Source organism: Triticum urartu, chromosome 5 (genome assembly GCF_003073215.2).
Source record: "Triticum urartu cultivar G1812 chromosome 5, Tu2.1, whole genome shotgun sequence".
NCBI lineage: Eukaryota > Viridiplantae > Streptophyta > Magnoliopsida > Poales > Poaceae > Triticum > Triticum urartu.
This window is the reverse complement of record NC_053026.1, coordinates 478,807,285-478,817,164: the sequence shown is the minus strand read 5'-3', so window position 1 is coordinate 478,817,164 and position 9,880 is coordinate 478,807,285. Positions and strand designations below refer to the sequence as shown.

Here is a 9,880-nt window from a genome sequence, read left to right as displayed (position 1 = left end):
GTTGCCATCAGCCAGTTCTTTGCCATCTGCCAGCAGACGGAAAAGATTCTTTGCCATCCGCTGGCAGATGGCAAAGAAGTGGGTGGGCCCAGTGGGTAACGGCGTTGTAACGGCCCACTAGCCCCACCTCTTTGCCATCAGCTGGCTGATGGCAAAGAGGTGGGGATTTGCCATCCACTGGCTGATGGCAAAGAAGTGGGCCTTTGCCATCTGCTGGCTGATGGCAAAGAGGTGGGACTATCTCCTCTCCCAACTCTCAAAAAAAATCTCCTCCCCTCTCTCCCAGCCCGGCCCCACCCCTCTCTCTTCCAGCCTGGCTGACCCCTCTCTCTCTCCCCACCTCACCCGCCCACCACCGCGCACCCCCACCCCACGTTCACGACGCCGGCCCGCCCCTCTCCCCGCCACCGCACTCCCCCTCCCCCGCGCCCCTCCCTCCACGGCAGCCCGCCCTTGTGCCCGCCCCTCCACTGTTCTAGGCCGCGGGCGCATCTAGTGGTTGGAGAAGAGCAGAGCAGATCCTTGCCGTTCCCGGCGAGTCGGCGGCGACACCGCTGGAGAAGAAGACGTCCGTGACCGCATCGGCATCGGCATCGGCATCCGCGTCTCCTTCCCCACCCCCCCCCCCCCCCCCTCACCCGTGAGGCTCGCTCTCCCTCCCCCTGCGCCGAAACCCTAGGTAGCTGGTTCTTGGTTGGATGAATCGCTTCTTGGTTGGATGTTTTAGTGGATTCTGGCGTAAGATACACTGTGCTTACCTAACATAGGGCTAGATTTAGAGTAGATTGAGTGGACTAATCGAGATTTCGACTCAGTTTTGACCAGGAATTGGGATACTCTCACCCGGATTCAGTTTTGGTCAATGGAAGAAAGAAAACCTCATTTTGAGAAACTTCTCAACAGCATTTTAATGCTGCATCGAAAGCGCTATATCATCAGTTTGAGGGCTAGAGCAGCACTTGTCCATGTGCAGATGCTGAATGTACGTACAGATGTATGCTGCTAGCAGAAAGAAAGACACTAGCATCGAAATGTTCTGAATCTTCAGATGTGCTTCACAAAAAGGATAAAATAAAATGGAGGACACATTTCCATAAGCAAGTTCTTTGCTATTAGCTTATTCTGAACCTGAACACCACATGACGACCTGTGAAAAGTGGATATTGTTGCACTTAATTGTTGCAAATGAAGGATATTGTTGTGGACACATTTCCATAAGCAAGATTTACACCCGCATTGTTGTAAAAGGATATTGTTGGTAAATCTATATTGAAAATGAAGTCGTCGATTCTGTGATGAGTTGTTAACTACGCCCACATTGTTTTGACTTTTGAATCTGAAACTATGATCACTTAATTGATAAACTTGTCATCATCATGTAGGTGTTGAAAGCACAGAGAACTACAAAGGAGAAAGGATATTCTGATGTCCTTTATTTGGATGCCGTTCACAACAAATATCTGGAAGAAGTTTCTTCATGCAATATTTTCGTCGTGAAAGTATGGTTCTTGACATGGCAGTTCTTATTTCTGTAAATCTGTTTCAATATCTGCAGTTACAGGTAGTTTTTGTGATCGAATCCTATGGGAGCATCCTAGTTATGTACAACTTTTGCCCCCTTTTCTACAAACTAAGCAAGTCAAATGCGGATGATAAGCTACCAACAATCTTTGGTTCAGTAGCAAAATTACAGGATTTTCGTCACCCTCAGGTCCCGTAGAGGTGCAGGACTCTCTTTTGTGTCCGCTGGACACTTTCCCGTGCGCACCTATACGTTAATTGTGTATGCGCTGATTTAAATTCCTCTTTTATTTTCAACTTACTTTTTTGTTGGGTCTTTCCAAATTTTTACGTATACATCTTATACGTGTCGGTTCAACATATGTAACTTTTTTTGTATACATCTTTGCCACTGTATTTCTTCATTCTAGACTTCAAAGTTTTTGTAATTTCCAAAGTATCCTGTTTGTTTCTAATTTAATATACTAAACCGGGTGACAGTCTAGCCCGACCCATTTTTTAGAAATAGAAAGCATACAATCGCCGGGGTGGGGTTTTTTGGACATACAAGTGTCCTCCGTTTATTTGTCAGGAAATGTGAATGTTACCAAATTGAAAAGCAATCAAGTACTAAATAGACACTCCCTAATTTTAAGATGATTTTTAACCTAGCTTTTTATGTTTAGTGCAGCAACAACAATAAGGGAGGTAAAGGAGGAGATTGGGCTTGATCCAGCCTTGGTCACTCTCGTTTCCTCGCTTGAGCACTTCTTGCATCATAATAATCTTCACATTTTAGTTGCATCATAATAATCTTCTTCTTCTAGTCTTCTTCTTCTAACTTTCTTCTTTCCCATTTTACAGATTTGCTTAAGATCACGGAAGCTTGGGTTGATGGAGTGCTTGTATTTAGTTTTTGTTTTGACCTTGTGAAACTTGTTACCTATGGATGAAACTATGTAATATTGATGAAACTATGTATATGTACGGATGAAACTTGCTACTAATGGTAACATGTATTGGATATATGTGTTCATGACTATTGGTAATATGTGTTGAATATGCTATATTGGTCATATAAATATATTTGTGTTTGATATTCTGTGAAAATGAATTGATATAAGAAAAAACAAAATTAAATGGGGCAATATAGTCACTTTGCCATCTGCTGGCAGATGGCAAAGAGCTTTGCCATCAGCTGGCAGATGGCAAAGAGGCCACGTGTCATCTACACGCAAACTTTGGTCTGGCCTATTTGGGCTCTTTGCCATCTGCCAGCAGATGGCAAACCTCTTTGCCATCTGCTGGCTGGCGGCAAAGTATGCCGTTAGCCTTCTAATGGGGCTAACCCCGTTAAGAGGCTTTGCCATCTGCCAGCTAATGGCAAAGCCACAGGCTCTTTGCCATCAGCCAGCAGATGGCAAAGAAGCCTTTGCCGATAGGATTTCAGACAAACTGTTTGCCATCTGCTGGCTGATGGCAAAGCCTTTGCCATCCGCCGACCATGCCTTTGCCATCTGCCATGGCAGATGGCAAATTGCCAGATTCCAGTAGTGCATGGGCCGGAAGTTACAATGGGCTGGAATCATATTGGACGGCCTAGATGAAGCTACTGGGCTTAATTCTGATAAGCCGTAATGGGCCGGTAGTAAGCGGGTCGTAAATGGCCTATATACGAACAGGTCGTTAAGAGGCTTTCCGTTGGCCGGCCCGTTACCTTTTGACCAAGTCAAACTGGCTGGCCTTTTCACCAGAATGGGCCTCTGTAGGGTCGTGCTACGTGTCGACGTATCATAGGCGCCTCCTGTCCAATGAGTGGATGACATCTGTCCGAACGGTGAGCAGACACGTGTTTCCTCCGGCCAATGAGAATTTTACATGTGGAAAATTCCCATTGGTTCGGGCTGTTAACGGGTTATCGGATCCAAAACCGGACCCGATAGCTTAACAGCGTTCCGTTACGGTGGATGCCACGTGTCGGTCACCCTTGACGAAAGCACCTCTATAACGCGCGATTTTTTCATCATGGATGTGGACACTTCCGTGATGATAATTTTGGTAATGCCATGGAACACTTCTACGACAGCACAGGTATGGCTATCTTCATTATGTCATAAATTTGTCATGGATGTACATGCATGACAGAAAATGTGACCTACTATGACAAACATGTATCATCACGGAAGTGTCTTTTTTGTAGTGTTAAACCTGCACACTGAAGCTATCTTTTGGAGATTATTTTGTCTGCCATGGATAATTTTGGTTGATGTTTAGCCTGTTGTGCTTAACATGCTTCTCGATGTACCTACACAGGACAATTTTGGGAACGACTACTGTTTTCCATCCAGGTTAGTTTCATCCCATGGCTTATATATGCTCACTGTTCAGGATATCGATAGCTGGTACCATATAGGCCGAGGGCTGATAAGGGACTAATTAGTGAATCGGACTTTTAGCTGAATATATCTGCAACCCATTTATCGTTAGGTTAACTAGGGCCATATGTAATATATATGAGGCTACATAGCAACATCCACTGTACTTAATGTCTAAATATGCAATGCTAGGCTACATAGCAACAAGGAAGAGTGTTACATTAATGTTCTGATGATGTCTAGATATACGTAGAAGAGCAGCAGCAGCAGCAGCAACAACAACAACAACAACACATCCCTGTTTGGATACTCAACTTAGGTAGAGGTTAGAGTTAGTTTCTAGCTCATGAGTAACCCTGAACTAAGTCCATACAAAGAGTTGTTTGGATGGCAGGGTTAGATTGACAATAAATGCACTAGGAGAACTAGCTCCAATTAGCACCTCTTGGGTTGGATAGTTTTTCTGGGTGGGTTATAGATGCAACTAGCTCAAACTAGCCCTCGTGTTTAGATATACTTTAGGTCTATTTGAGCCCGAACTAGCTCAAACTAACTGTAACCCATGGATACAGCAGCAGTTAATCAGCCGATAATTTGTAAGAATGCACTAAACTCCTTCTGGCCCATAATATAAGATGTTAATTCATCTAATATGTGAGTATATTGTATGTTATAAGATATTATAAAAGAGTGTTGTACTACATCATTGTGCAATTGTTGTTTAGCTTATAATATTAACTTGGTGCTTTTAGGTACTTATGTCATTGGTAAAGATCCGCGCTTCGACCCTTTCTGCGTATGGGGCAATGAGATATCAATGAACCAGCATCAAGTGAGGAAGCTGATAAAGATTGTTAGCAAAATGGGTCCAAATAGGGCAATTAAACTATTTGTTTACACTTTATCCAAGACAACAGCGAACTGCGGGATGGTAAGTAAGAACTCTGCAGCCTTCTTTTTACTGACCATAATGAGTTCTGTTATATGACAATGTCTGAATATTTTTCCTTTGCAATGGTTGCCAAAGCAGTTTACTCAAGATTACCTCTCAAACTACATGATTGTTAGGCATGCAAAGGTTGAAGTATTTCTACCAGAACACGGTGATTATCTAGATGTTTTCATGAACACCGTGAAGGATGGGCGGTCGGCCAACACAAGGGGTTGGACTAGAGTCGTGCGTGCCTTTTCCATGGAGGAGGGCACAATATGGGCATTCCGCTTCACCTTGTTCAGCCACCAGAATGTATTTCGCCTCTTTATTTACCGTCTTTAATAGTACAAGTATACAACTGTGGTTGATCATTCTTTATTTGGTTCTTATGTAACTCTTGAACATATGTACCTGAATCGAATAATGCATTGGTTTTTTGAACCTGATGGATATGAATAAATTTGTAGCATACATTCAAATTCAAATTCAAATCCGGTACAATTTGAAATAGCAGCAATTAAATTACGGTGAAATTATGCTCTCCAGGTCGTTACGGCACACACGGTTGGTAAAACACAAACGTTTGTGATATACACCATAATCCGAGACGGTTCACAGAGAGGAAACGTGTGCAAGCATGCACACAGTTGCCGTTTGCAAAGCGTGTGCAATGTCAGACAATATCACAAATGGTGCGGGCAAACTAAACATTTGTGTTAGTTGCCTTATCAGACACGATTTGCAACCATGAACTATTTCTGATGAAGTTTGCATCATAAACATTGCACCACAGAATAGTGTGTGCGATAGTTGTCGTGTACGACGACACTACTAGGGAAAAGCTTATAGACATGCGCTTACTAGTAGCGCGGGTTTATACCCCTCACTGCTGCTACTTACTAGTAGCGTGGTTTTTTACCCCTCGCTGCTAAGTTGATAGTAGTAGCGCGGGTTTTTAACCCTCGCTACTACTAAGCAGTCTCTACTGTGCCCCCCGGGACATGCCATAGTAGTAGCGAGGGGTATGAACCCGCGCTACTACTAAGTTGATAGTAGTAGCGCGGGTTTATACCCCTCGCTACTACTAAGTACAATGTATGTGAAGTCTCCATATCCTCGGTCGAATCCCTCCTCTCTCCCTCACTCCCCCCTCTCTCCATAGGCTCTCCCATTCCGCTTCTCCCTCCCACCCGCGATTCCCTTCCTCATCCACCACCACTACCGGCCTTGCACCTCATGTCTCCCCCAAATCCGGTGACCTCCACACCTACCGTGGCCCCCTCCCCCTCCTTCATCCTCCTTCTCTAATGTTAGAAGGAGAGGGTGATCCAGTAGAGCGCCATCCATGGCGGCGGCCAGATCCGCCATGGACACAACCACATGTGAGTTGTTCTTCCTACTCCTCTCAATCTCTCTCTCTCTCTCTCTCTCTCTCTCTCTCTCTCTTCATCTTCCAGATCGAGCAGAGCGCCATCCATGGCATCATCTAGGGTTTCAGCTCCATCTCCGGCGGCCACCGGTGAGTTGCTGCACCTACTCCTCTCTATCTCTCTCTTCCTCTTCTAATCCTTGTCTCTTTTTTTGTAGCAGCAGCGAAGGAGAGGTGTATCACCATGCACGACTTCATCCCCTCTAGGATCAGCATCGACCATGGATGAAGAGTACGATGACGCCTAGCTAGCAGCAACAGCCATGGATGGAATTTATTTTTTAAATCCTAATTAGTTAGAAGTAGCGAGGGTCCAGACCCACGCTACTACTAGTTAGTAGTAGTGCGGGTGGTATCCACGCTACTACTAACAGATGTAGTAGTAGCGTGGGTGGCACCCGCGCTACTACTACAAGTTAGTTGTAGCGCCGTATCAGTAGCACAGGCATCCACGCTACTAATATACCTAAAACCCACGCTACTACTAGGATTTTCCCTAGTAGTGCGATGTTACGACGGTTCGATGTTTCATAATCATGTCCGACACTCATACGACGATTAGCTAATCTTCTTAATTACTTATCACATACGGTTTGGGGAAAGCGAATGTGTGTGATTGTATGCTTATCATACACGTTCTATAATAGTGAACCGTTTGTGATGGGCCGCGCATTGTAAACGTAGCACCACAGAATAACGACTGCGATGCCAATGTGAGCACAACTGAGGAGTACTGTATATGCATCAAGGCTCCCTATCCCCGACGCTTTCTGGGTCGTGTGGGAAGGACCCCCCTATCGCCGTCACTCACTAGGCGACAATTCCAAATGCCTTCGTGGAAAGGGGTTAAAAACCGTTTGGATAGCACCGACGCGTACCAGTGCATGATGGATAGCAGTCAATGTGTGGAGTAATAGTAGTAGATGCAGGCAGGAGTCGGTCTACTAATCTTGGACGTGATGCCTATATAATGATCATTGCCTGGATATCATCATGATTATTTGAAGTTCTATCAATTGCCCCATAGTAATTTGTTTACCCACGTGTATGCTATTTTTTTCTAGAGAAGCCACTAGTGAAATCTACGGCCCCCGGGTCTCTTCTTTATTATATTTTCCTTTGCGATCTATTTTTATTTTCTTTTATTTTCAGATCTATTAAACCAAAAACCCAAAAATACCTTGCTGCAATTTATCATTATTTATTTTATCTCACGTTCCTGCGAGATCTATTTATCTGATCTACTACAATTTTACCTATCTTTTTACCCGTGAGGGATTGACAACCCCTCTCTTACATCGGGTTACAAGTATTTGTTCTTTGTGTCCAGGAGCTATTTACATGGTGTTGCATGGTTCTCCTACGGGTTCAATAACCTTGGTCTCATCACCGAGGGAAATACCTACCGTAGTTGTGCTGCATCATCCCTTCCTCTTTGGGGAAATACCGACGTAGTTCAAGCCGCATCACGGGCCTTGCCATGTTGCAGTCTTAGCCAGGTTGAGGGAATTGGCCGGGTTGAGGAACCCGGCCAAGTACGGCCCGGATTGAGGGGCGATGCCGGCCCCGATGATTTTGAAAAGGATCCGGGTTCCGTTGCCTGCCCGGGGTTCATCCCCCCAACATTATACGCTACGTGTCAAACAATTTCAGATTCATAATACTCGATCCAACACAAAGAACCTCAAAGAGTGCCCCAAGATTTCTACTAGAGAAACACGAACAAAAACGGGCATTGAGGGAGTCCTAGATTAGGGGGTGTTCGGGTAGCCGGACTATACCTTCAGCCGGATTCCTGGACTATGAAGATACAAGATTGAAGACTTCGTCCCATGTCCGGATGGGACTTTCCTTGGCGTGGAAGGCAAGCTTGGCGGTGCGGATATTCAAGATCTCCTACCATTGTAACCGACTCTATGTAACCCTAACCCTATCCGGTGTCTATATAAACCGGAGGGTTGTAGTCCGTAGGACTTCAACTCCATATACAACAGTCATACCATAGGCTAGCTTCTAGGGTTTAGCCTCCTTGATCTTGTCGTAGATCTACTCTTGTACTACCCATATCATCAATATTAATCAAGCAGGACGTAGGGTTTTACCTCCATCAAGAGGGCCCAAACCTGGGTAAAACATCGTGTTCCCTGCCTCCTGTTACCATCCGGCCTAGACGCACAGTTCGGGACCCCCTACCCGAGATCCGCCGGTTTTGACACCGACATTGGTGCTTTCATTGAGAGTTCCTCTGTGTCGTCGCCTTTAGGCCCGATGGCTCCTTTGATCATCAACAACGATGCGGTCCAGGGTGAGACTTTTCTCCCCGGACAGATCTTTGTCTTTGGCGGCTTTGCTCTGCGGGCCAATTCGCTTGGCCACCTGGAGCAGATCGAAAGCTACGCCCCTGGCCATCAAGTCAGGTTTGGAAGCTTAAATTACACGGCTGACATCCGCGGAGACCTGATCTTCGACGGGTTCGAGCCACGGCCAAGCGCGCCGCACTATCTCGAGGGGCATCATCTAGCTCTGCCTCCGGACAGTGTCCTGAAGGCCGCACACGCATCGGTTCCGACCCCTAACTTGGAGCCTATTGCGCCAATCGAGGATGAGCGGTTGGACGTCACCTCGGGGGCTGTGATCTCAAAGGTGATCGAGCCGAACGCTAGCCCCGCACTCTGCATGATCCGTGACTCCGAGGATCCGGACTCCTTTCCGAACTCCGAACCCCCCGCGCCCCTGCCGATCGAATCCGATTGGGCACCAATAAAGGAGTTCACCGCCGCGGACATCTTTCAGCACTCGCCTTTTGGCGATATCCTGAATTCTCTCAAGTCTCTCTCCTTATTAGGAGAGCCCTGGCCGAACTGCGGTCAGCGAGGATGGGATACGAACGATGAAGAAATTCAAAGCCCACCCACCACCCACTTGGTAGCCACTGTCAACAATTTAAACGACGTGCTCAACTTCGACTCCGGAGACATCGACAGCATGGATGACGATGCAGGAGGTACCAACGAACCAACGCCCATAGGGCATTGGAAAGCCACCTCATCTCACGATGTGTACATGGTGGATACCCCTAAAGGAAGCGACAACGAGGAAAAAGGGGATGGAACGGGAGATCGACCCCCCGAAAAGCAATCAAAGCATCGGCGTAAGCACCGACCCAAGCCCCGCCTCGATAAAAACCTAGCCATAGAGCAGGACGAGCCGGTAGACGACGAGCAGGCCTTAGAGCAACCGTCCGAACAGGGCAACATGGATAGAGAAAGCAAACATCCCTTCTCCGGCGAAAACGGCATTCTGGACGACCTCACGCCGGATAAACCCATGGAGCAGAAGAATCTCCACGAGAGGCTCGTTGCAACTACACGCAGCCTAAAAAAAGCAGAAGCGGAAGCTAAAAACAGCGGAAGATGCACTCCAGATTATATGGAGCAAAGTAATCAATACCGTAGATAAATACGGCGACGGTCGCCGCACTAAAAGCTATCCGAAAAGAAAGCTACTGCCTGAATTCGACGAAGACGCCCTAGAGCCCTCGCATTCAAAAAATGAGAAAGCCACACGGTTGGATAGACGACCCCATAAAGCGGCAAGCAGTGCCGCACTTAAATCGGCATGCAACCCACGTAAGGATTCGCA

At 46.3% G+C, this 9,880-nt stretch overlaps 1 long non-coding RNA gene across 2 annotated transcripts; it reads left to right on the top strand.

Moving 5' to 3' along the window:
- The first annotated feature begins 421 nt into the window (after window positions 1-421).
- Window positions 422-2,475, top strand: LOC125509966. Of its 2 annotated transcripts, none has more exons than XR_007284428.1 (3): window positions 422-679; window positions 1,383-1,499; window positions 2,192-2,475. It is a non-coding gene; the product is annotated as an uncharacterized LOC125509966 (long non-coding RNA). The 2 variants fall into 2 exon arrangements; XR_007284427.1 differs by having other exon boundaries at window positions 2,187-2,475.
- Window positions 2,476-9,880: the final 7,405 nt, after the last annotated feature.